Source organism: Anolis sagrei, chromosome 6 (genome assembly GCF_037176765.1).
Source record: "Anolis sagrei isolate rAnoSag1 chromosome 6, rAnoSag1.mat, whole genome shotgun sequence".
NCBI lineage: Eukaryota > Metazoa > Chordata > Lepidosauria > Squamata > Dactyloidae > Anolis > Anolis sagrei.
This window is the reverse complement of record NC_090026.1, coordinates 124,085,224-124,108,683: the sequence shown is the minus strand read 5'-3', so window position 1 is coordinate 124,108,683 and position 23,460 is coordinate 124,085,224. Positions and strand designations below refer to the sequence as shown.

Here is a 23,460-nt window from a genome sequence, read left to right as displayed (position 1 = left end):
ACTCAAGGTAAATGCCTATCAAACCCATCTAGTGTTTTCTGTTGGTCATGGGGGTGCTGTGTGCAAGGTTTGGTTCAATTCCATCATTGGTGGAGTTCAGAATGCTCTTTGATTATAGGTGAACTAGAAATCCCAGCAACTACAATTCCCAAATGTCAAGGTCTGTTTTCCCGAAACTCCATTTGTGTGCATATTTGGGCATATGGAATATTCGTGCCAAGTTTGGTCCAGATCCATCATTGTTTGAGTCCAAAGGGCTCTCTGGATGTTGGTGAACTACAACTCCCAAACTCAAGATCAATGCCCACCAAACCCTTCTAGTGTTTTCTGTTGTGCAAGGTTTAGTTCAATTCCATCATTGGTGGAGTTCAGAATGCTCTTTGATTGTAGGTGAACTATAAATCTCAGCAACTACAACTCCCAAATTACAAACTCAATTTTTTGAGTGAAGGACATACATTGGGTCAGTAGGTGTCTTGTGTCCAAACTTGGTGTCAATTCGCCTAGATGTTTTTGAGTTTTTTTAATCCCACAAACGAACATTACATTTTTATTTATATAGATAGAAGATTGTTATTCATAATAGTATTATTAATAAGGGGGTGGTGATGGTGATGCTGTCATGAGCCCCGGCTGTGCCAAGAGCCGAGCTGCGCAGAGCCTCCAGGCTGCCGGTGTGCCCGCGTGCGCGCCTGGGCTTCACGTGTGAATGCGTCCCGAGGAGCAGGAGCCGCTGGCTGGGCTGCGCCAGTCCTCCTCGTGCAGGAAGGGAGGCAGCTGAGCCGAGCAGAGCCGAGCCCAGCCCGCCGCCCGCCTGTCTGCCTGCCTGCCTGGCTGCTCCTCCTCCGGGGAGGCGGCTGGCTCCTCTCCTCTCCTCTCCTCTCCTTTCCTTTCCTCTCCTTTCCTCGGAGTCGGCCGGGCAGGAAGCGTGGCGTGGGCCGGCCTCTTTCTTCCTTTCTCTCTCTCTCTCTCTGCTGCCCTCCCTCTTTCTCTCTCTCTCTCTCTCCGTGTCTGGGGCTGAGACTCGGCGGCTCCTGCGTCAGAGCGCAGGAGTTTTCCACTGACGAAAAAGGGCAGAAGGAGGAGGAGAAGAGGAGGAGAGGGAGGAGGAGCCGCTCCAGCCTCGGCTCAGTTCAGCGCCAGGCGCAGGCGAGGCAGGATGCGCAGCTGAGCTCCTCTTCTCGCCTCTCTTTTGGGCTCCTCTCTCGCTCCCACCGGCTCTGGTAAGTCCAAATCGGGGGCGTCAGGGTCAGCTTGGGGGGAGGGGGCTCCCTCCTTTGCCACCCCCTTTCCCCCCTGGGGTCAGATTTCGCCTTGGGAAGGGAAGGGACCCGTGCGTAAAAACCTGTGCGTAAAAACCCGTGCGTAAAAAGCGGTGCGTAAAAGGAATTCTTTGGGGGTCTTTTCTCTCCTTGGGGATTTGGGGGGAAACAAAAAAAGGAGGGGCGTTTGGGGAGGAATGGGGGGGGGGTTGAGGGCACCAGGTAGAATGGGGGGCAGTAGTTCCCGCAGCGTCCAAAAGGGGGCGCCCTAGAGCAATGGGGTTTTTGGCGAAGTCTGCGCGCAAGGAGAGAGTGGTATTTTCTTTCCTGGAGAAGGTGCTCAAAAAGTGATTCCCAAACGCTACTCTTCTCGGTGTTTTGGGATTTAAAATCCCAACAAGCCTCAGACGACAGGAATTTGGAAAATTCTCACAGAAACTCCAGGTATCTTGGCAAGTGATCAGGAATTCTGGGAACTGAAATTCTGGGAATTTTAAGTCATGAACTCTTGGAAAGAGCAGAGTTTTGGGGAAACACAGAAGGAGCACCCTGGGAAAATGATGTAAACTTCGAAAAAGTCCCCAACTTAACTTAGAAAGGGCTCCAGAGGATATCCGGTCAAACATCAGGAATATTACTATTATTTTTATTACTATTATTATTATTATTATTATTATCGATGCCACTAAAGTGTGAATGTATATTATTGTTCAATGTATTGTCGAAGGCTTTCATGGCTGGAATCACTAAGTTCTTGTGGGTTTTTTCGGGCTATATGGCCATGTTCTCACCTCTGAGGATGCTTGCCATAGATGCAGGCGAAACGTCAGGAGAAATGCCTCTAGAACATGGCCATATAGCCCGAAAAAACCCACAAGAACTTATATTATTGTTGTATTGTCGAAGGTTTTCATGGCCGGAATCACTGAGTTGTTGTGAGTTTTCCTGGCTGTATGGCCATGTTCCAGAAGCATTCTCTCCTGACGTTTCGCCTGCATCAATGGCAGGCATCCTCAGAGGTTGTGAGGTCTGTTGGAAAACCCCATTTTCCTAGTTTCTAACAGACCTCACAACTTCTGAGCATGCCTACCATAGATGCAGGCGAAACGTCAGGAGAGAATACTTCTGGAACATGGCCATACAGCCTGGAAAACTCACAACAACCTATATTGTTGTTTTAAACTGGTCAGTTTAATATGTTTTATACTTTTTATCAATATATTTGGACTGTTGTTTACATAATTTTAATATGTTTTAAACCACTTTGGGTCCACTGAGTGAGAAAACCAGGATATTAATAATAATAATATTTATATTTATATTACACTTTCTACTCTTAAACAAGGCTCAAGGTGGCTTAAAGCACTCAAAACAATTGGCACAGTCCAAGCACTCAATTGAAAATCTCCCAAGAAAGAGGCGCCACCACACTGCCAGCCGAGGAATTGCATGCTTTGAGGTTGGTGGCATCAGTTTGGGGGTTGGGAGGAAAGAAGGAAAGGAAGGAAGGCAGTGTCTCTGGAGAAGCAGAGGAGGGGCGAAGAGAGCACTTCCCAGCCTCTTCCCTCATTTGCTCTGCCCTCAGGGCATGGATTTATTCAGCAGTGGTTTCCAACCTTTGATCCTTAGGGGGGTGGGATGTCAGCTCCCAGAATTCCTGATAATTGGCCAATATACCTGGGGCTTCTTTGAGCTGAAGTGCCAAACGCCTGGGGTCCATCTATATTGTTGAATTAATGCAGTTTCACAGCACTTTAACTGTCCTGGCTCAATAATACAAAATTATGGAGTTAAATTAATGGAGTTAAAGTTTGGTGAGGCATCAGAAACTATCAAAGAAGGATAAAGACAGTCTAAAACTACATCTCCCATGATTTAGTAGCATTGACCCATAGCATTTATTTATTTATTATTTACGACATTTATATGCCACCCTTCTCACCCCGAAGGGGACTCAGAGCTTACAAGTAAAAAGTAAATACCATATATTATTATCATAGCACAATATTAATATTATATATTACATTGTATTATAACATTATACTGTAATATTATTACAGTACCCTGGTCATTCCACAGATATATAAACCCATTTTTCCTACTTCCAACAGACCTCACTACCTCTGAGGATGCTTGCCATAGATGCAGGCGAAACGTCAGGAGAAAAATTGCCTCCAGAACATGGCCATATAGCCCGGAAAAACCTACAACAACCCTGTAATATTATTAGTAATATTACATTTAATATAAAAATATAACTATAATATATTATTAGTAGTAGTATATTGTATATTGTAATTAACTTGGTGTCAAACTGCTTTAATTCTTGTTGCGGCATCAAAAACTATTTGTCAAAAAAAAGGATAAAGACTGGGTTATTGTGAGTTCTCCAGGCTGTATGGCCATGTTCTAGAAGCATTCTCTCCTGCTGTTTTGCCTGCATCTATGGATAAAGGCAAGAGAGAAAGCTTCTGGAACATGGCCATACAGCCTGGAAAACTCATAACAACTCAGTCATTCTGGCCATGAAAGCCTTCAACAATACAAGGATAAAGACCTTGTAAAACTACATCTCCCATGATTTTGTAACATTGATTCTTAGTGTTAACTTGGTGTCAAACTGCTTGAATTCTTGGTGAGGCATCAAAAACTATTTGTCAAAAAAGGATAAAGACTGAGTTGTTGTGAGTTTTTTGGGCAGTATGGCCATGTTCCAGAAGCATTCTCTCCTGATGTTTCACCTGCATCTATGGCAGGCATCCTCAGAGGTTGTGAGGTCTGTTGGAAACTAGGAAAATGGGAGTTATATATCTATGGAATGATGATCAGGGTGGGAGAATGAACTATTGTCTGTTAGAGGCAGGTGTGAGTGTTGCAGTTGACTACGTTGATTTGTACGTAATGGCCTAGCAGTTTCAAAGTCTGGCTTCTTACTGCTGGGAAGAATCCTTCTTTTGGGAGGTGATTAGTTGGCCCTGATTGTTTCTTGTCTGGAATTCCCCCATTTCACACCTACCTCAAACAGATTAAGAGTTCTTTCTCCTAGCCTGAGCATTCCACAGATAATATAAACCAAATTTTCCTAGTTTCCAACAGATCTCACAATGTCTGAGGTTGCCTGCCATAGATGCAGGTGAAACATCAGGAGAGAAAGTTTCTGGAACATGGCCATAGAGCCCGGAAAACTCACAACAACCCAATGATTCTGGCCATGAAAGCCTTCAACAAAACAAGGATAAAGACCTTGTAAAACTACATCTCCCATGATTTAGTAGCATTGACCCATGGCAATTTACTTGGTGTCAAACTGCTTTAATTCTTTGACAAATGATTTGTCAAATGATTTGTTAAAGAAGGATAAAGACCTTGTAAAACTACATCTCCCATTGTTTTGTAGCATTGACCTGTGGCAATTAGTGCGGTGTCAAACTGCTTTAATTGTGCAGTGTAGACGTCTGCTGGACCAAAAGTTGGGAACCACTGGATTAAGGGAAAGTTGTGGTCAGACATTTGGGAGCATTGGAGCAAATGAGAGTGAGCACACCGACTGGCACTGATGCCAGGCGGCACACATCCTGTCTGGACCAGAATGTATCCAGATTTGGAAATTGTGCTGATGTGAGGGCCATGGAGGGCAAGTTTGTGGCACTTTCTTTTCAGATCCAAAATAGGAGGGAGAGTTGTGACCTGATATCAAGAGTCTGAGATTTGTAGTGTGGCAGAGAGGGTCCACTTTCCCTTCCCTTTTGCTACCTGATCCCCTCCCCAGATGTCCTAGCATTGCAGAGGGGATCTTGCCCCTCTGGGGTGGATCATGGCCCCCTGTGCCCCAGCAAGCGATATCCTCAGCGACTCACAGTGGCCTTTCTTCACCTCCCGCCGTGATCTTAATCCGATCTTTCTTGTCTCTCAGTCCTTGCACCTGATCTCCGATGAGGCACCTCTTGGGGGCTGTCTGGGACCTTCTTTTGTCAGGAGGCTCAGACAGGCACCCCCTTCTTATTATTTCCTATGAAATTGCCTCTTCCGTTCATGTTTTTCTGGTCAACCCCTTGAGTGTAAGATTGTGCAAGATGTGTATTTCTTTCCCTTTGTGATTTGATCAGGAGACAACCTGAGCCATTTGCTCCCTTTCTCTGTTTTGGGTGTCAATCAAGAGATAAGAGGGATATTAATAAATATAATAATTATTTAGTATTATTATTGTTATTTCTCCAGTGCTCTCCAGTGAAAGACAAAAGAGCAGATCAAAAGAGTTTCCCAAATTTTCTCGGCCATGAGTGATGCGAAGAGTCCTTCCATTGGGTTGCTGTTAGTTTTCCAGGCTGTCTGGCCATGTTCCAAAAGCATTCTCTCCAGATGTTTCATCCACATCTGTGGCAGGCATCCTCAAAGGTTGTGGGGTCTGTAGGAAACTAGGCAAGTGAGATTAATATATCTGGAATATCCAGGGTGGGAGAAAGAAGCCTTGTCTGTTTAAGGCAAGTGTGAATGTTGCAATTGGTCACCTTGATTAACATTAAATGGCCATGCCTGGCGGCTTCCTGCCTGGATATAAACCTCACTTGCCTAGTTTCCAACAAACCTCACAACCTCTGAGGATATCTGCCATAGATGTGGGTGAAACATCAGGAGAGAATGCTTCTGGAACATAGTCATACAGCCCACAACAACCCATTGATTCTGGCCATGAAAGAGTTTTGACAACACAGTCCTTCCATCCTTTGGCTCCATGCTGGTCTATCAGCAAAGTTCAAAATGTGTGAGAGTAATTGTATTAGAAAACAATAACAACACCCAAAGAGGATTGTTGTTTCTCTCTTTGGGCTGACCCTTTGCAGAAACAGGATTCCCAGTTGCACCGCTTGCGGAAGTGAAATTGGTCTGGAGTTTGTGTTTGTGTGTGTTTACCTGTCTTCTCCTAGGGAGTTTGTTCCCGTTGTTGTTGTGCCTGTGCCAGGGAAGGACTGCGCTCAGCTCAAGTTTGATGCCAGAGTTACGAGTCATAGGACCGTAAACACTACCGGTTCTTGGTATTTTCTTTGAAATGACCAGGTCTGCCAGTTAATGCCATTGCGTCATGTCCAGCTCATTTGGTGCACAACAGGGCTGAATAACAGCACTGGAATCCAAAGCTGATGTCACACCAGGGCTTCCCAAATGTCTGAAAAGACCAGCCTGCATTCCTTCTTGCTGTCTTAGTATTTTGTTCTCTCTTTTTCCATGAATTAAAACGGCACAACAACACGCAACAGGGGAGCTGACCCTTGCTTGAGGGCAATGCTCCCCCCTCCTCTCGATGTATGTCCCAGTGTACAGTTCAACAATTTATTGGGTCACTTGGATCAGGCACATGTACCCTGGGCCTTTGTGGTTGTTAAAATTAATTCCTTTTGTCATGGAATTAATTAGCTGTTGACAGAGTGACAGGGAAGAGGTTGAGTCTTGGCGAGGTCGGTATTTAAACCCAGATTGTATAGATTGTGAAAGGTCTGATGTTTAGTTTTTGGATTGGGTTGCTTTTCTTTCCCCCCTGGTGCCTGCCTGGAAAAAGTTAAGGCTAGGTTTCCAAGAGAGTACATTTTTGAACTTTAGTTACTAGTAAACAGCCATGGCTGTTGTGGTCAAGCTCCTCTGGAAAATCTGATTTTAAGTTTGGTGTGGCTTACTCCTGAGAAAGCATAGTTGGCTGAAGTCACAGGGAAATACAAAATGAGGAATTCCTAGTGAATTGCAACATGGAAGCAGAAATTAATCGCCTCTTTGCCCACTTTCCAATTTGCTCATCCAAAAAATACTTCCATTACTGGTAGCGATTGTGTGGTGTTTAGATTATGCTTCCCAAACAAACATAGCCAGTGGATGATGGGAGCTGCAATCCAACAACATCCTGAGTGATATGCATTGCCTAACCTTGTCCCAAAGATGTGCTACATTTGTATTTACTTGTTTAAAGCATTTGTGTTACTCTTCAATAAGTGGATAACAGGGTGCATCTACGCTGTAGAATTAATGCAGTTTGATACCACTTTAAGTACCATGGATCAATGGATTAATGAATTGCTTATTGTGCCAGCCATCGGCCATGACATCAAATAATACACAATCTTTAAAAGTATTTTCCAATATAAACATTAAAACTTAATATATATACAGGCTCTTTCAAATTATAGTAGCAGTGACATGATAATAATAACAAATGTCTGATTTGTATCATCCCAAACTAGCTCCATTTCCATTTCTAGCCTCCACTGTGGACTTTACTAATTTAGCTCGGATTTTTTGGGCTACGACTGCAAATATGCAAGCTTTAATGTTATATTTTGGAGTAATCTGCTAACAAGTCACAGATAACTGCTGGCTGTTGCCATGCTGCCATGGCTCAGTGCTATGGAATGAGTGGGAGTTGTAGTTTGGTGAGTGAGCCGCACTTTAAGCTGAGCAGGCTAAAGCCCTTGTAAAACTATAGCTCCCAGGATTCCTTAACACTGGGCCATGGCAGGGTTTTTTTGTGTCAGGAGCTACTTGAGCAACTGCAAGTCGCTCCTGATGTGAGAGAATTGGCTGTCTGCAAGGACGTTGACCAGGGGATGCCCGGATGTTTGGATGTTTTACCATCCTTGTGGGAGGCTTCTCTCATGTCCTTGCATGGGGAGCTGTAGCTGACAGAGGGAGCTCATCAGTGCTCTCCCTGGATTTGAACCTCCAACCTGTCGGTCTTCAGTCCTGCCAGCACAAGAGTTTAAACCACTGCACCACCAGAGACACCTGGTAGTTAAAGTGGCATTAATTCCACAGTGTAGTTGCACCCCTCATCTTAGTGAATGATTTAAATGACTTTAAATATACTTATCAGTTACTTTTCTGCATATCCGGGGGCTAAGATAACTTTCTTTTCCTGCCTGTCAGCGTTCTGTGGAATCTGGAAGCCTGAATGTGAGCCAATCTTTTTGTTGTGCTGTTTGGTTCGTGTTTCTCTTTCTCTAGGACCAACAAAGCAATAGCAGTTTCTGTTCCAGTGCGTGTTTTATAAGAACGCACAATGCAGTTTTCTTTTCTCACTCTCGTTCTGTCTGTAGCTACAGCAACACCTACTGGCACAAAGGCGGACTCGGTCGGAACAGCTTTGTTTGCCAAACTGTTCTCTGGGTGTGACAGTCTGTAACATTCGCAGATAGGAGGATACGGATTGTCCTTTACTCATTCTCCCCAGAGGCTTTTTACAACACACTGTTATGACAGTTTGTGTGCCAAACATAATTTCAACAGCAGTGTCTCTTGCTGGAGAATGAGAGCGATAGTGCAGTCAGAGCCTGGAAAGCATTACCTTTGGGAGTGCATCTATATTGTAGGATAAATACAGTTTAACACCACTTTAGCTGCTGTGACTCAGTGCTTTGGAATCCTGGGAGTTGTAGTTTTAGAAGGTCTTCTCTGCCAAAGAGTGCTGGTGCCTCATTAAACTACAACTCCTAGTATTCCATATCATGAAGCCACAGCAGTTAGTGGTGTTAAACTGCATTAATTCAACAGTTTAGATTAGAGGTGCTCAACTTGTGGGTCCCCAGGTGGTTTGGTCTTCAACTCCCAGAAATCCTAACAGCTGGTAAACTGGCTGGGATTTCTGGGAGTTTCTGGAGACCCAGAGGTTAGGAACAAGAATGTAGATGCACTCTTGTACTCAGTTAATTTTTTAGACACCAGCTCCTTATTGACTGATGATGATCCTTGCATGTTTCATCTGGTTTTTAAAGGCAAGGAATACTTTGAGATGGATTTGCCTAGTTTCTTCCTAGAGGTATGTCATAAACAGGAGGTAGGAACAGTTCACTTGGTGCCACATCTTCAGCCGTGCACAGACCTCTGACGTCAATTCCTGTGCCAGAGTTGGGATGAAGGTATTACTTGCGCACACTCCATAGGTGGGATAGTAAAGGTGGAGTAAACAGAATGTACAAAGAGCTCTGTCAAGACTCCTTTTGTGCATAATCCTAGGGAATTAAGTGGTACATCGAAATCACGGATGGATCATTATAGCCAACCTTTGGTATCCATGGATTCTGCTTCCATAGACTCCATTATCCACAGCTTGTGTGTGTGTGTGTATATATATATATAGAGAGAGAGAGAGAGAGAGAGCTATAGCTATATAGGTAAAGGTTTTCCCCTGACATTAAATCCAGTCATGTCCGACTCTGGGGGTTGGTGCTCATCTCCATTTCTAAGCCGAAGAGCTGACATTGTCCGTAGACAGCTCCAAGGTCATGTGGCCAGCATGACTGCATGGAGTGCTGTTACCTTCCCACCAGAGCGGTACCTATTGATCTACTCACATTTGCAGAAGGTTGGCAGAAGCTGGGGTTGACAGTGGGAGCTCATGCCGCTCCCTGGATTCGAACCTGCAACCTTTTGGTGAACAAGTTCAGCAGCTCAGTGCTTTAACCCACTGCTCCACTGGGAACTCCATATATAGAGAGGGCAATTCTTCTGCCAATTTATATAAGGATACCATTGTAACAAGCTAATTATGTATAATTGGATGAGCATCCCCAGATTTGGGTTTCCACAGAGGGTTTTGGAACCAACCCCCAGCGGATATCAAAAGCTCACTGTATGCACCATCTAAAATGCTGATTCCTAAACTCTGGTCTTTTGGGTGCTTTGGACTTCAGCTTTCAGAATCCCTGATCATTGGCCAATTAGCTGAGGCTTCTGAGTGTCAAGTTCAAAACTTCAAGAGGACTAGAGTTAGGAATCAATGCTCTAAAGCAGGCCTGGGCATCTTGCATACTCCAGGTGTTTTGGACTTCAACTCTCACAGTTCCTAATAGCCTACTGGCTGTTGAAGTCCAAAACACCTGTAGAGCCCAAGTTTGCTCATGCCTGATCTAAAGTGTGCAATTATGAGGATGGAATCCTGTTGGTTCATCCCCGTTAAGAGTAGACCCACTGAATCAGTTGTTGAGTGGTGAATCAACACATAGATAAATGTAGTTACAGGTTCCCCTCTAATTGGGACTAACAATAGTATTTAGGCCCATCTGAAGTGGTTAATTCCCCATCTGCACTCATGAATTAAATATTTCATTTGCCTAGCAGTGCTCCAAAATGTACAACTGCCCATCTAAGTGCTAGCACAAGTCTGAGGGTGCATCTACACTTTAGAATGGATGTGGTTTGGCACCGCTTTTAACTGCCATGGCTCAGTGCTATAGAACCACAAGAGCCATGGAAGACTTAGTTTTATAAGTTCTCTAGTCTTTGCCAAACACTAGTGGTGCCCCCAACAAACTGAAATTCCCAGAATTCCACAGAATTGAGCGTAGCCAGTTAAAGTGGTGTCAAACTGCATTAATTATACAGTGTAGATGCATCCTCGGACATGCTTGATTCCACATCTTGATGATGGATCTGTGGTACTGGAAGTGGCCAAAGAAACGCTGACTCTTGGACAAGAAAATCCAAATACACATTAAAAGCAATGAGCAGGAGGCATGATCCACCGGTAAATTCTCCCTGAAACGAGGTTAGCATTAGCCAATATTCTGTAGCAGCTCCAGTCAAACCAGGACGTCATAACTTGTGACCCAGCAAAGCTTCCTGCAGGCATGCAGAGCAGCCCAGCAAAGGTTGGATAAGTTCCCCCAGCTTGCTGACGTCTTCGAAGAAAATGGACATTGCAATCTGCACTCAGGGCTCCAAGAACAGTGCTTACAAAGTGTGCTGTACTTAAGCAACACACAACTCCATAAATTGAAATATGGCATACTCCTCAGCAGAGTGGAGACAGAGACTAATGTAGTGTGATCGGGTTGTGAGTGAGCCAATTATTAATTATAACAATCAGTGCATGAATTGAGTGCCTAAGCTCACTCACCTTCTACACTATGAATGCAGTTTGACACCACTCTAACTGCCATGGCACAACGCGATGGAATCGTGGGAGCCGTAGTTTGCACCAGCACTCTTTACTAGAGTGCCGGTACAAATTACAAGGCTAAACACCTTGTAAAAGTATACTTCCATTGCATTGAATTGTGGCAGTCAAGGTGGTGTCAAACTGCTTTGATTATACAGTGTAGCTGCAGCACAAATTCCTTCATGGAATCTCTTGTTCAAACCCTGTGTGTGATCACTGAAAACACTGTCTGTTCACTTTCCTGTCTGTTGGAATATACATCTAAGCCAGGCGCACTGAGAATACTCCGTGTACTTCATACCGAATTAGCTTGGAGACCAGGCGCTGCCCGGGTTATTTGAGAAAGGCATTGTGTGCCAAGGTTGGTCTTTATCAGTTATTTATGTGGCCTCAGGAAGTTAGTGAAGGTACTGCGAGTCCCATCGTCCATGGTCCATCCTCCTCCAAACAGCACCAGGATGTAGAGTGGATCATGGGGGCTCTGTGTTCCAAATTTGGTCTTTATCAGTCATTGGATGAAGTTTGTAGCAGTCTCTGGAAGTGAGTGAAGGTACTTCAAGTCCCATCATCCGTGGTCCATCCTTATCCAAACTGCACCAGGATGTAGAGTGGGTCATGGGAACTCTGTGCGCCAAGTTTGGTCTTTATCGGTCATTGGATGAGGGTCGCAGTGATCTTGGTATGTGGGTGAAGGTACTCCAAGTCCCATCATCCATTGTCTGCACCGGGATGTAGAGTGGGCCATGGGGGCTCTGTGTGTCAAGTTTGGTCTTTATTAGTCGTTGTATGTAGATTGGAAGGGATGCAGTGATCGATGCCCTGGACCTAACTCCGCACACAGAACCACCATGTTCAACTGAAAATACTGGAGGGCTGTGGGAGGAACTGACCTTCATTTCTGGGAGTTGTAGTTCACTTATATCCAGAAACACTGTAACCACCACCGGTGACAGATCTGGACCAAACTTGGTACTGAGAACCCCTACGACCAAGTGAACCTACTGGAGGGATTTGAGGGGACTGACCTACCATGGTGGGAGCTGTAGTTTATCCTGCAGCCAGTGATCACACAGAAGCCCACCGATTATGCACTTGGAGCAAACTTGCCCAGCATGACAAACTTTAACTACTGATGGAGTTTCAGGGGGTTAACCTGGCTCGATGTGAGTTGTAGTTCACCCACAACATGCATTTCACAATAACCCAGGCAATGCCAGGTACCCAAGCTAGTATTCATGATAATGTAACAGAGTTAGAGTAACAGAGTTATACTGTTTTACTGTATTATAAAAAAAGTTTGTAAAGAAATTTAGAGTAGTGTTTCCTCAATTGTTTTTTCCAGTTGCTTGAGAATTCAGGTAGCTTGAGCGTCTAGGAGTATAGGTTCTTCTATTGCTTGCTCAAAACCTTCTTCCCTTCTCTATTTTGGAGGGGAAGCAGAAGTCATTGTTATGTTAATCCCACCCAGATTTGGAGGCTTAGCGCTGGCATGAAGTAGATGTCTTACCTCACTTCGAGACCAGTTTCTTGCATTATTGAATGGGGGTGTGATGCGCTGTGTAAAGTTAAAAAGGTAAAACATACTGTGCGTACTCACCGGAGGACAAACAAGAGAGCGGCCCTGAATTATTCATCGGTAATCAAACAGCTTTTTTATTTTTTTGCCTATAGACCAAGGGAGGGAAGTTTATATATTCTTGCATATGTTATGCTGGCATCCGCATTTGAATTTTGATTTTTAAGCATATGCCATTGTTTAAAACAGCCAAGCCTATTCATCATTGTAGTTCACCTTTTGCACATCCTGTGCGTTGAGCTTTTGCGAGAAAACATTTGGGTTTGGAAGCCTTTGGTTGGCTGTAGCATCTCTTGCTGTGCGTTTATACTGCCAAGTTAATGCAATGTCTTCTCAAAGGCATTCATGACCAGAATCACTGGGTTACTGTGAGTTTTCCAGGCTGTATGGCCATGTTCCAGAAGCATTCTCTCCTGACATTTCGCCTGCATCTATGGCATGCATCCTCAGAGGTTGTGAGGTCTGTTGGAAACTAGGCAAGTGGGGTCTATATATCTGGAATAATGACCAGGCTGGGAGAAAGAACCCTTGCTTGTTTGAAGTAAGCATGAATGTTGCAGTTGGCCACCTTGATTAGCATTGAATGGCCTTGCAGCTTCAAAGCCTGGCTGGTTGCTGCCCATGGGAATCCTTTGTTGGGAAGTGTTAGCTGGCCCTAGTTGATTCTTGTCTGGAATTCCTCTGCTTTTTGAGTATTGCTCTTTATTTACTGTCCTGATTTTAGAATTTTTAAAATACTTCTAGCCAGGTTTTGTTCATTTTCATGGTTTCCTTCTTTTTGTTGAAATTGTTCACATATCCTCGTGAAAGAAAGAAAGAAAGAAAGAAAGAAAGAAAGAGTTTTTTCTCCCACTCTGGACATTCCACAGATACATAAACTCCAGTTGCCTAGTTTCCAAATCCCAAATGTCAAGTACATTTTCCTCAAACTCCCATCAATGTTCACATTTGGGCATATTGAGTATCCATGCCAAGTTTGGTCCAGATCTATCATTGTTTGAGTCCACAGTGCTCGCTAGATGTAGGTGAACTACAACTCCAAAACTCAAGGTCAATGCCCACTAAACCCTTCCAGTATTTTCTGTTGGTCATGGGAGTTTTGCGTGCCAAGTTTGGTTCAATCCCGTTGTTCTTGCGGTTCTGAATGTTCTTTGATTGTAGGTGAACTATAAATCCCAGCAACTACAACTCCCAATTGACAAAATCAATCCTCTCTCCCAACCCCACCAGTATTCAAATATGGGCTTATTGGGTATTTGCGCCAAATTTGGTCCAGTGAATGAAAATACATCCTTCATATCAGATATTTACATTATAGGTTGTTGTAGGTTTTTTCGGGGTATATGGCCATGTTCTAGAGGCATTTTCTCCTGAAGTTTCGCCTGCATCTATGGCAAGCATCCTCAGAGGTAGTGAGGTCTGTTGGAACTAGGAAAAGGGGGTTTATATATCTGTGGAATGACCAGGCTGGGGCAAAGGACTCTTGTCTGTTGGAGCTAGGTGTGAATGTTTCAACTGACAACCCAGTGATTCCGGCCATGAAAGCCTTCGACAATACATTTACATTATAATTCATAACGGTAGCAAAATTACAGTTATGAAGTGGAAATGAATATAATGTTATGCTTGGGGGTCACCACAACCTGAGGAACTGTATTAAGGGGTCATGGCATTAGGAAGGTTGAGAAATATATGAAAGCGTTGGACTGAACTGATGATGCAGAGACATTTCTCATCCTTGCTGGGGCAAAAGGATTGCCTCATTGGTTTCAGAGAAAGAACGAGACCTTCCTCTCCTTGCCTCTGATTCATGCTTTTATTCTGGGATATGAAGTGTGTGTCTCCCCGCTTTCCATCCCGCAGCCAGCTCCGGGTCTATTTTTAGCCAATGAGAGGTTATGAAACCGTAGAGCCGGCCAGGGTTTTTTCAAAGAACGAACCCTCTTGAAGGGAGCGGGAATTCCAGTTTACCCTTCCCGAAATAAAACTGCTGAATGCGGGTTCGCCCTTCCTGAAGTCATCCTGTGTGCAAAAAATGGGGGCTTCTTCTTGCAGAGGTTTCTCTGTATAGATAATCACAGGGTGCTACAGGGAAGGTGGCTGGAAAAAAAGGAAAATAAACCCAGCATCTACTATGAAATACACCCCCCCCCTCCCACTTTTATTCCTGTCCTCAGAAGTACTACTTGTAGTTGCTGGATCAACTCTTGTAGGAAAGTGCCAGTTTCTTTTCCTCCTCTGTCCTTTTCTCCAGGGGAAATGCACCAACATCAAATCCAGGCCTGGAAAAAATGCTTGAAATTCCTGGGCATGTGCCTCACATTTCTAGGTCTGCAGGAAGCCAGGCAGCATTCCTCTCTTTTAAATGTGACTCTGAACCATTGGTTTTATGCATGCATTGAGCTTCCCTAGAGGCGTGGGATGGATTATCCAAAGGGCCATGTTTTCCTATACGAGCCTTTCTTGACTGCATCTGCACTGTAGATTGAATGCAGTTCGACACCACTTTTAACTTTTTTATTTGTCGTGTCAGGAGCGACTTGAGAAACTGCAAGTCGCTTCTGGTGTGAGAGAATTGGCCGTCTGCAAGGACGTTGCCCAGGGGATGCCCAGATGATTTGATGTTTTTGTCATCCTTGTGGCTTCTCTCATGTCCCCGTATAAGGAGCTGGAGCTGATAGAGGGAGCTCATCCGCCTCTCCCTGGATTTGAACCTGCGACCTGTTGGTCTGCAGTCCTGCTGGCACAGGGGTTTAACCCACTGCGCAACCAGGGGCTCCACCACTTTTAACTGCCATGGTTTGATGCTATGCAGTAGGCCTGGGCAATGCATGGTTCTAAATGGTTCTAACAAAATTTTCAAAATTTAATTATTATTTCATTATTGGCGATTTTTATGACTGAACCAGTTAGGAACTGCCATTTTTAATGAAATTTTGAGAGTTTTGTTAGAGTTCTGAAATTTTCACCACCAGAACTTTAGTTTTGTAAGTACTTTAGAACCATTTAGAATCATGCATTGCCCAGGCCTACTATGCAGTTCTGGGATTTGTAGTTTGGTGAGGCAGCAGCACACATTGGTAGACCTTATCAATCCAGGCAGTAAAATGGGTGCCAAACTGCATTAATTCTACAGTGTAGACCAGACATGGGCAAACTTTGATCCCAGGACTGAAGGGCCATGTTTTCCTATATGAGCCTTTCTTGAGTGCACCTACACTGTAGATTGAATGCAGTTCGGCACCACTTTAACTGCCATGGTTTGATGCTATCCAATCCTGGGATTTGTAGTTTGTTGAGTCATCAGCACACGTTGGAAGACCTTATCATTCCAGAACTCCATAGTATTGAGCCATGGCAGTAAAATGGGTGCCAAACTACATTAATTCTACAGTGTAGAGCAGACACGGGCAAACTTCAGCCCTCCAGTTGTTTTGGATTGAAGGGCCATGCTTTCCTATATGAGCCTTTCTTGGGTGCATCTACACTGTAGATTGAATGCAGTTCGACACCACTTATTTGACACCAAACCCTTCCAGTATTTTCTGTTGGTCATGGGAATTCTGTGTGCCAAGACTGGTTCGGTTCCATCGTTGGTGGAGTTCAGAATGCTCTTTGATTGTAGGTGAACTATGAATCCCAGCAACTACTACTCCCAAATGACAAAATCAATCCCCTCCAACCCTACCAGTATTGAAATGTGGGCATATTGGGTATTTGTGTGAAAATTGCTCCAGTGAATGAGAATACATCCTGCATATCAGATATTTACATTACGATTCATAACAGTAGCAAAGTTACATCTATGAAGTAGCAACAAAAATAATTTTATGGTTGGGTGGGTCACCACAACATGAGAAATTGTTTTAAGGCGTCGGAGTATTTGGTAGGTTGAGAACCACTGATGTAATGGAATCTTGGGATTTGTAGTTTGGTGAGGCACCCACACTCTTTGGCAGAGGAGACCTGTAAAACTAAAACTCCCAGCAATCCATATGGCAGTGCCAATCTGCATCAGCTAAAAGTGCCAATCTGCATCAATTCTGCAACGTGGATGCCACCCTCATTTGAAGTTTCGAGGAGCCTTCCCTTGTGAGAAAGCTAATCTTTTTTTCTTTGAGTGAATCTTGTGAAGTTTCTTCAGGAAAGGATGAGAGTGCTCTTGCTGTTATTTACAGCCCTTGGGATCCGAAAATAGCTCCCGTGTAGGTGGGTGTTTGCAGCCTGAAAACTGGTGAAACATGCGTGTGTGTGTGTGTGTGTGTGAAAAGAGAGAAAGAACGAAAGATTCAGAGAGAGATTGAGGTTGGTGCCATCCATGGGGCTGGCATGTTTTTGCAGGGCAAGGCCATCAATCATTGCTGGCTGATCTGAGCGCCCACACAGTTGGCATCGGCTCCATTGCAGGCACAAAACCAATGTTGGAAGATGCCGCTCCTGCTTCTGCAAAGTTGGCATTTTTATGCCATGGCACCCTGCAGCCTTTGGCTCTGTTTATGAGCACGCATATAGCCAGGTGTGGCATGAGAAGACCACCCCCCCCCCCCAGCCAAATGTTCTCTGCACCACTTTTCCAAAAACAGACCTTTCATACATTCAGGCAACTCAGAAAGTAGGAGTTTTCTTGGGAGATAGAGAGTGTAAAAACACATTCTCCCATTGGGAGTAATTATTGTCCTCTAGCAGCCCTGCAGACCAGAGGTTTGGTTGAGGTTGCCCATTTGGGTATTCTTGATCATATCCTCAAGGGCAGTGCTTTTTGCAATATTGGCTTGGAGCATTCCAAAAATGAGTCTTTGGGTACATTGAATGCGATTTTCCTGCTTCTTGGCAGGGGATGGCCGACAAGGTCTCTTCCAACTCTATGATTCTATCATCTACACTGTAAAGTTAATGTGGTTTGACCTCACTGTAAATTGTACACTGTACGAGTCGTCATTTTTCGTTTGTCTTGGGGACTTGAAGACAAATCTGTCATGGGGTTTTCTGAGGTTGAGAGTGTGTGACTCACCCTATGGGTTTCCATGGCTGATTAGGGAATCAACTCACTGGTCTTGATGTGTCATAGGATGCATCCAGACTGTAGATGTAATGCTGTTCAAAACCACTTTAACTACCTTGGCTCAGTGCTTTGGAATCCCTGGAATTGTAGTTTTACAAGGCCTTTACTCTTCTCTGCCAAACCGTGATGGTGCCTCTCCAAACTACAACTCTTGCAGTTCCACAGCATTGAGCCAAGGTAGTTAAACTGCACTGATTCTTTGGTGTAGATGCATCCCTTGATTTTGAAACAAAACTCAGGATATTGTCGAAGGCTTTCATGGCTGGAATCACTGGAGTGTTGTAGGTTTTTCGGGTTATATGGCCATGGTCTAGAGGCATTCTCTCCTGGCATTTCGCCTGCATCTATGGCAAGCATCCCCAGAGGTAGTGAGGTCTCACTATCTCTGGGGATGCTTGCCATAGATGCAGGCGAAACATCAGGAGAGAATGCCTCTAGAACATGGCCATATAACCTGAAAAAACATACAACAACCCAAGACTCAGGATTTTGAGGCGCAAACGTCTTCTTATGAGTGATTGTAGGTTTTTTGGGCTATATGGTCATGAGAATGCCTGCCATAGATGCAGGCGAAATGCCAGGAGAAAATGCTTCTAGAACATGGCCATATAGCCTGAAAACCTACAACAACCCAGTGATTATGGCCATGAAAGCCTTCGACAATACACCTTCTCATGAGCTAAAATGCAGCATGGCTTGAAAAATGACTGTTTTGAACTACATTTCCCAAAACATTCCTGACCACCAGGTTTTCATTAAAAACATACCTGTCACAATGCCTCCCTTGCTAGTATACTAGCATATCTAGTGTATACTCTATTTGTAGAATTTGGAGTCAGGTATCAAATCTTGTGTCGTGACAAAACACAACTTTGTTTTGGTGGAAAAGGAAGTAGTCCGAAATCTGGTAAGACACGTGAGAGTTGTGCATTGAAATATCAAAGGCAACATATTAGTTTAAACATGGACATTAGAATTTACTCTCAAATGTTATTGGTGTGTTATTGTTGGTATATTTATGTCCCATTTCTATTGACATGCAAAGCTGATCACAGCCTTGGGAAGCGATGCAATTTACAATCTAGAGCATGCAAATAGTAAAATAGAATTAAACATACAAGCCAATTAATAATACTTAATTGACTTGTATAGTAAACACTTTAAAACCGCTTTTAAAAAATACCCTTCATTACTCCCTGGCTTGCTCTTAAAAGTACACTTCTTTTTATGTAAATCTTGAAAAATGCTTGGCACCGGAATGTGTCCATGTGCAATCCGTTTGCACATGGATATTGGATTGCTCCATTTCAGAGAGAGGTTTTATTTATGGCTTTATTTGGAGGTGGCACTTCCCTCTTTTCTGCTGGTTTAAGCAAACCCCAACTCATATATCAGCATGGTTTTGACACATCTGAAGCAGGAGGATTATGGCTGAAGCATCTCTTCATAGGCACACATTCCTGCGCACTTTTGAGATGGCGGTACGTCTCTCTCCCCTCCCCTTTTGTGCCACGACCTCCACCCCTCTTCTGAAAGCCAAAATGTTCAAATCAGACTGGAATGCACATCTGGGCCGAATATTTTGCGAGGAAAGTATTCCCAGGATACGGAAGGTCGGGGCTGTGCCAAAAGGAGAATTCCTGCGGGTTTGATGTGCTCCATCATGTACTTTCTTTTCTTTTCTCTCTTTCCTTTCCCCCACTTTAAAAAAAAAACACTGTTCTCGGTCAAACAGGATGAGTAAGAAGTAGAAGCCCAGAACAAAATGTTTCACTTGGCAACTTCACAAGAGAAGATGAGATTGGTGTGTGTGTGTGTGTGTGTGTGTATACACACACCACACATATATACATAGAAACACATAAATATATTGTCATATATACCCAGTGTTACCCAGGTATGCATTCTCTTTCTGGTGCAGACTAGAAACTAATTGCTTGGAATCTGGGGAGCAGGGTGAGCTCCCATCTGTCAGCTCCAGCTTCCCATGCAGGAACACAAGAGAAGCCTCCCACAGGATAGTAAAACATCTGGGCGTCTCCTAAGTAATATCCTTGCAGATGACCAATTCTCTCACACCAGAAGTGACTTGCAGTTTCTCAAGTCGCTCCTGACATGAAAAAAAAAATCAACTGCCATTTTGATTGTAGGTGAACTATAAATCCCAGTAACTACAACTCCTAAATGACAAAATCAATCCCACCCCAACCCCACCAGTATTCAAATTTGGGTGTATTGGGTATTTGGTCCAGTGAATGAAAGTACATCCTGCCTATCTGATATTTACATTATGATACATAACAGTAGCAAAATTACAGTTACGAAGTAGCAACGAAAATAATGTTATGGTTGGGGTCACTACAACATGAGGAACTATCTTAAGGAGTTGTGGCATTAGGAAGGTTGAGAACTACTGGTGGTAGATGGACCCAAGGACTGATTCTTCTGGATTTGGGGGCAGAAATGCTGAAATGCACCGGACAGATACAGGGTAGAAAAATGCTCCCTGTACAATTGCTTCTAGATATTTTAAAGTTGCTATTTTTATCCTGTGGAATCATGAAAGTTGTAGTTTTGCAAGGTGTTTCTCTACTGAAGAGTGTTGGTGCTTCACTAAACTACAACTCCTAGGATTCCATAGCAAAGAGCCATGGCAGTCAAATTGGGATCAAACTGCATTATTTTCCTTCAGTGTACATGCAGCTTAAAAAAATTCTGTTGCAGAGTAAATTGAAAACTGAAGTAACAGCCAGGAATCGAAGAGTTGGAGCAACTAGTTCGGTGAACTTTTTGTGTTGTGCGTTGTTGTGTGTTTTCTGGGCTGTATGGCCATGTTCTAGAAGCATTCTCTTCCTATATTTCGCCTGCATCTATGGCAGGCATCCTCAGAGGTTGTGAGGTCTGTGTTGTGTTGTGTTGTGTTGTGTTTGTTGAAACATCTCAAACCATTATCCGCTTGTATCATAATTCTGAAATTGTTGATTTAGTGGGTTGTTGTAGGTTTTTTTTGGGCTATATGGCCATGTAGAGGCATTCTCCTGACGTTTCGCCTGCATCTATGGCAAGCATCCTCAGAGGTAGTAAGGTCTGTTGGAACTAGGAAAAGGGGTTTATATATCTGTGGAATGACCAGGATTGGACAAAGGACTCTTGTCTGCTGGAGCTAGGTGTGAATGTTTCAACTGACCACCTTTATTAGCATTTCATGGCCTGGCAGTGCCTGGGGCAATCTTTTGTTGAGAGATGATTAGGTGTCCCAGATTGTTTCCTGTCTGTTGTTTCGCTGTTGTAATTTTAGAGTTTTTTTAAATATTGGTAGCCAGATTGTGTTCATTTTCATGGTTTCCTCCTTTCTGTTGAAATTGTCCACATGCTTGTGGATTTCAATGGCTTCTCTATGTAGTCTAACATGGTGGTTGTGAGAGTGGCCCAGCATTTCTGTGTTCTCAAATAAAATGCTGTGTCCAGGTTGGTTCATCAGGTGCTCTGCTATGACTGACTTCTCTGGTTGAAGTAGTCTGAAGTGCCTTTCATGTTCCTTGATTTGTGTCTGTGTTTGGTGGTCCCTATGTAGACTTGTCCACAGCTGCATGGTACATGGTAGACTCCTGCAGAAGTGAGAGGATCCCTCTTGTCCTTTGCTGAACGTAGCATTTGTTAGATATTCTTGGTGGGTCTGGAGATAGTTTGTATGTTGTGTTTCCTCATCAGTTTCCCTATGCGGTCAGTGGTTCCCTTGATGTATGGCAGGTAGACTTTTCCTCTGGGTGGATCTTTGTCTTTACTCTCATGGCTTGTTCTCGGTCTTGCAGCTCTTCAGATATCTGTGGCGGAGTCTCCATTGGTGGAGTATCCATCCATTGTTGATTTAGTGTTTGGTGCAACTCAAAAGTTGGTTTGTTGGTAGTCATGTAGGTATCTTCTTTACCCACCCCAATGATGAATAGGAAAAATACAACATGCTTTTAGAGCCAACGAAAGGAAGGGAGAACCAATGCTTCTACAGCAGACGTGGGCAGACTTTGGCCCTCCAGGTGTTCTGAACGTACATTATTGGCGACTATTTGGGAAAGGCTACCTGTGCCCTTTTTGCAGATCCCTGCCTTGGACTCTCATTCATTGAGCCTTTCTTCCCAGAGAGGAACAGGATGTGCATGGATTCCCACCCGGTCCTTTGCGCCGTGCCAGAAGCTAGGACAACGGAAGAGAGCGACTAATTTGGGCTTCCTCTCTCTCATTGCTTTCGCATGATGTGCGAAAGCTGCCCTTTGGAAACTTTATCTGGGCGCCGTTCCAGTTTGGGCTAATAAAACGAGGGGTTGGAAGGAAGACAATGGGATTGATGCGTTTGGGGTGAGCCGGGGAGAAAAATTACACTAAAAGCTTTCTTCCATTAATTAAGAATAAAGCAATGCTTGATCTCCATGTGCCTTGCCATAAAAATTCACGGGGAGTCGCCTCACCCTTTGTAAGTGCTGCTTTTCCTCGCTTTTGGAGAGAGAGTTTTTTGGACAGGGTCTTTCTTTCCATATAGGAGCCCCCGGTGGCGCAGTGGGTTAAACCCTTGTGCCGGCAGAACTGAAGACTGACAGGTTGCAGGTTCAAATTTGGGGAGATCATGGATGAGCTCCCTCTCTCAGCTCCAGCTCCCCATGTGGGGACATGAGAAAAGCCTCCCACAAAGATGGTAAAACATCAAAACATCTGGGTGTCCCCTGGGCAACGTCTTTGCAGATGGCCAATTCTCCCACACCAGAATCGACTTGCAGTTTCTCAAGTTGCTCCTGACACAAAAAAAAATCCACATGTTTCATAGCAGGGTGTTGTTAAAATTAGCATTTGATCCTCTCAAAGTTTGGAGGAGCATCTGACCATGTGATGAGTGCATTATTTCCATGGGTGTGTCTACAATGTAGAATTATCGTAATTTGACACTACTTTCACGATCGTGATTATTTGGAAGACAAGGCCAAAGACCTTGTGAAACTACAGCTCCCATGACTCCATAGTATTGAGCCAACACACTTCAAGTGTTTTTATTTCCATATCAGGAGTAACTTGAGAAACTGCAAGTCGCTTCTGGTGTGAGAGGATTGGCCGTCTGCAAGGATGTTGCCCAGGGGATGCCCATATGTTTTACCATCCTGTGGGAGGCTTCTCTCATGTCCCTACAGGGGAAGCTGGAGCGGACAGATGGGAGCTCACTCCACACCCCGGATTCGAACTGCCAAACCTTTGGTCAGCAGTCCTGCCAGCACAAGGTTTTAACCCATTGTGCCCCTGGGGAGTTCCAGTTCAAGTGGTATCAAACTGTATTAATTCTGCAGTGGAGATGTACCCCATCTACAGGGGGTAAGTAAAGGTAAAGATTTTCCCCTGACATTAAGTCTAGTAGTTCCGACTCTGGGGGTCGGTGCTCACCTCCATTTCTAAGCTGAAGAGCCAGCATTGCCCGTAGACACTTCCAAGGTCATTTGGCCAGCATGACTGCATGGAGCACTGTTACCTTTCCACTGGAGCGGTACCTATTGATCTAATCACCCTTGCATGTTTTTGAACTTCTAGGTTGTCAGAAGCTGGGGTTAATGACAGGAGCTCACCTTGCTCCCCAGATTTGCACAGCTGACCTTTTGGTCAGCAA

General features: G+C 44.1%; 1 protein-coding gene across 1 annotated transcript in view; it reads left to right on the top strand.

Annotated features, from left to right (window-relative positions):
• The first annotated feature begins 1,037 nt into the window (after positions 1 to 1,037).
• Positions 1,038 to 23,460, top strand: part of CSRNP1 (cysteine and serine rich nuclear protein 1) — a 49,874-nt gene continuing 27,451 nt past the window's right edge. Inside the window, exon 1 of the mRNA XM_060782627.2 lies at positions 1,038 to 1,223. The gene's annotated coding sequence lies outside the window, so the exon portion shown is untranslated. The remainder of the gene's footprint in view (positions 1,224 to 23,460) is intronic.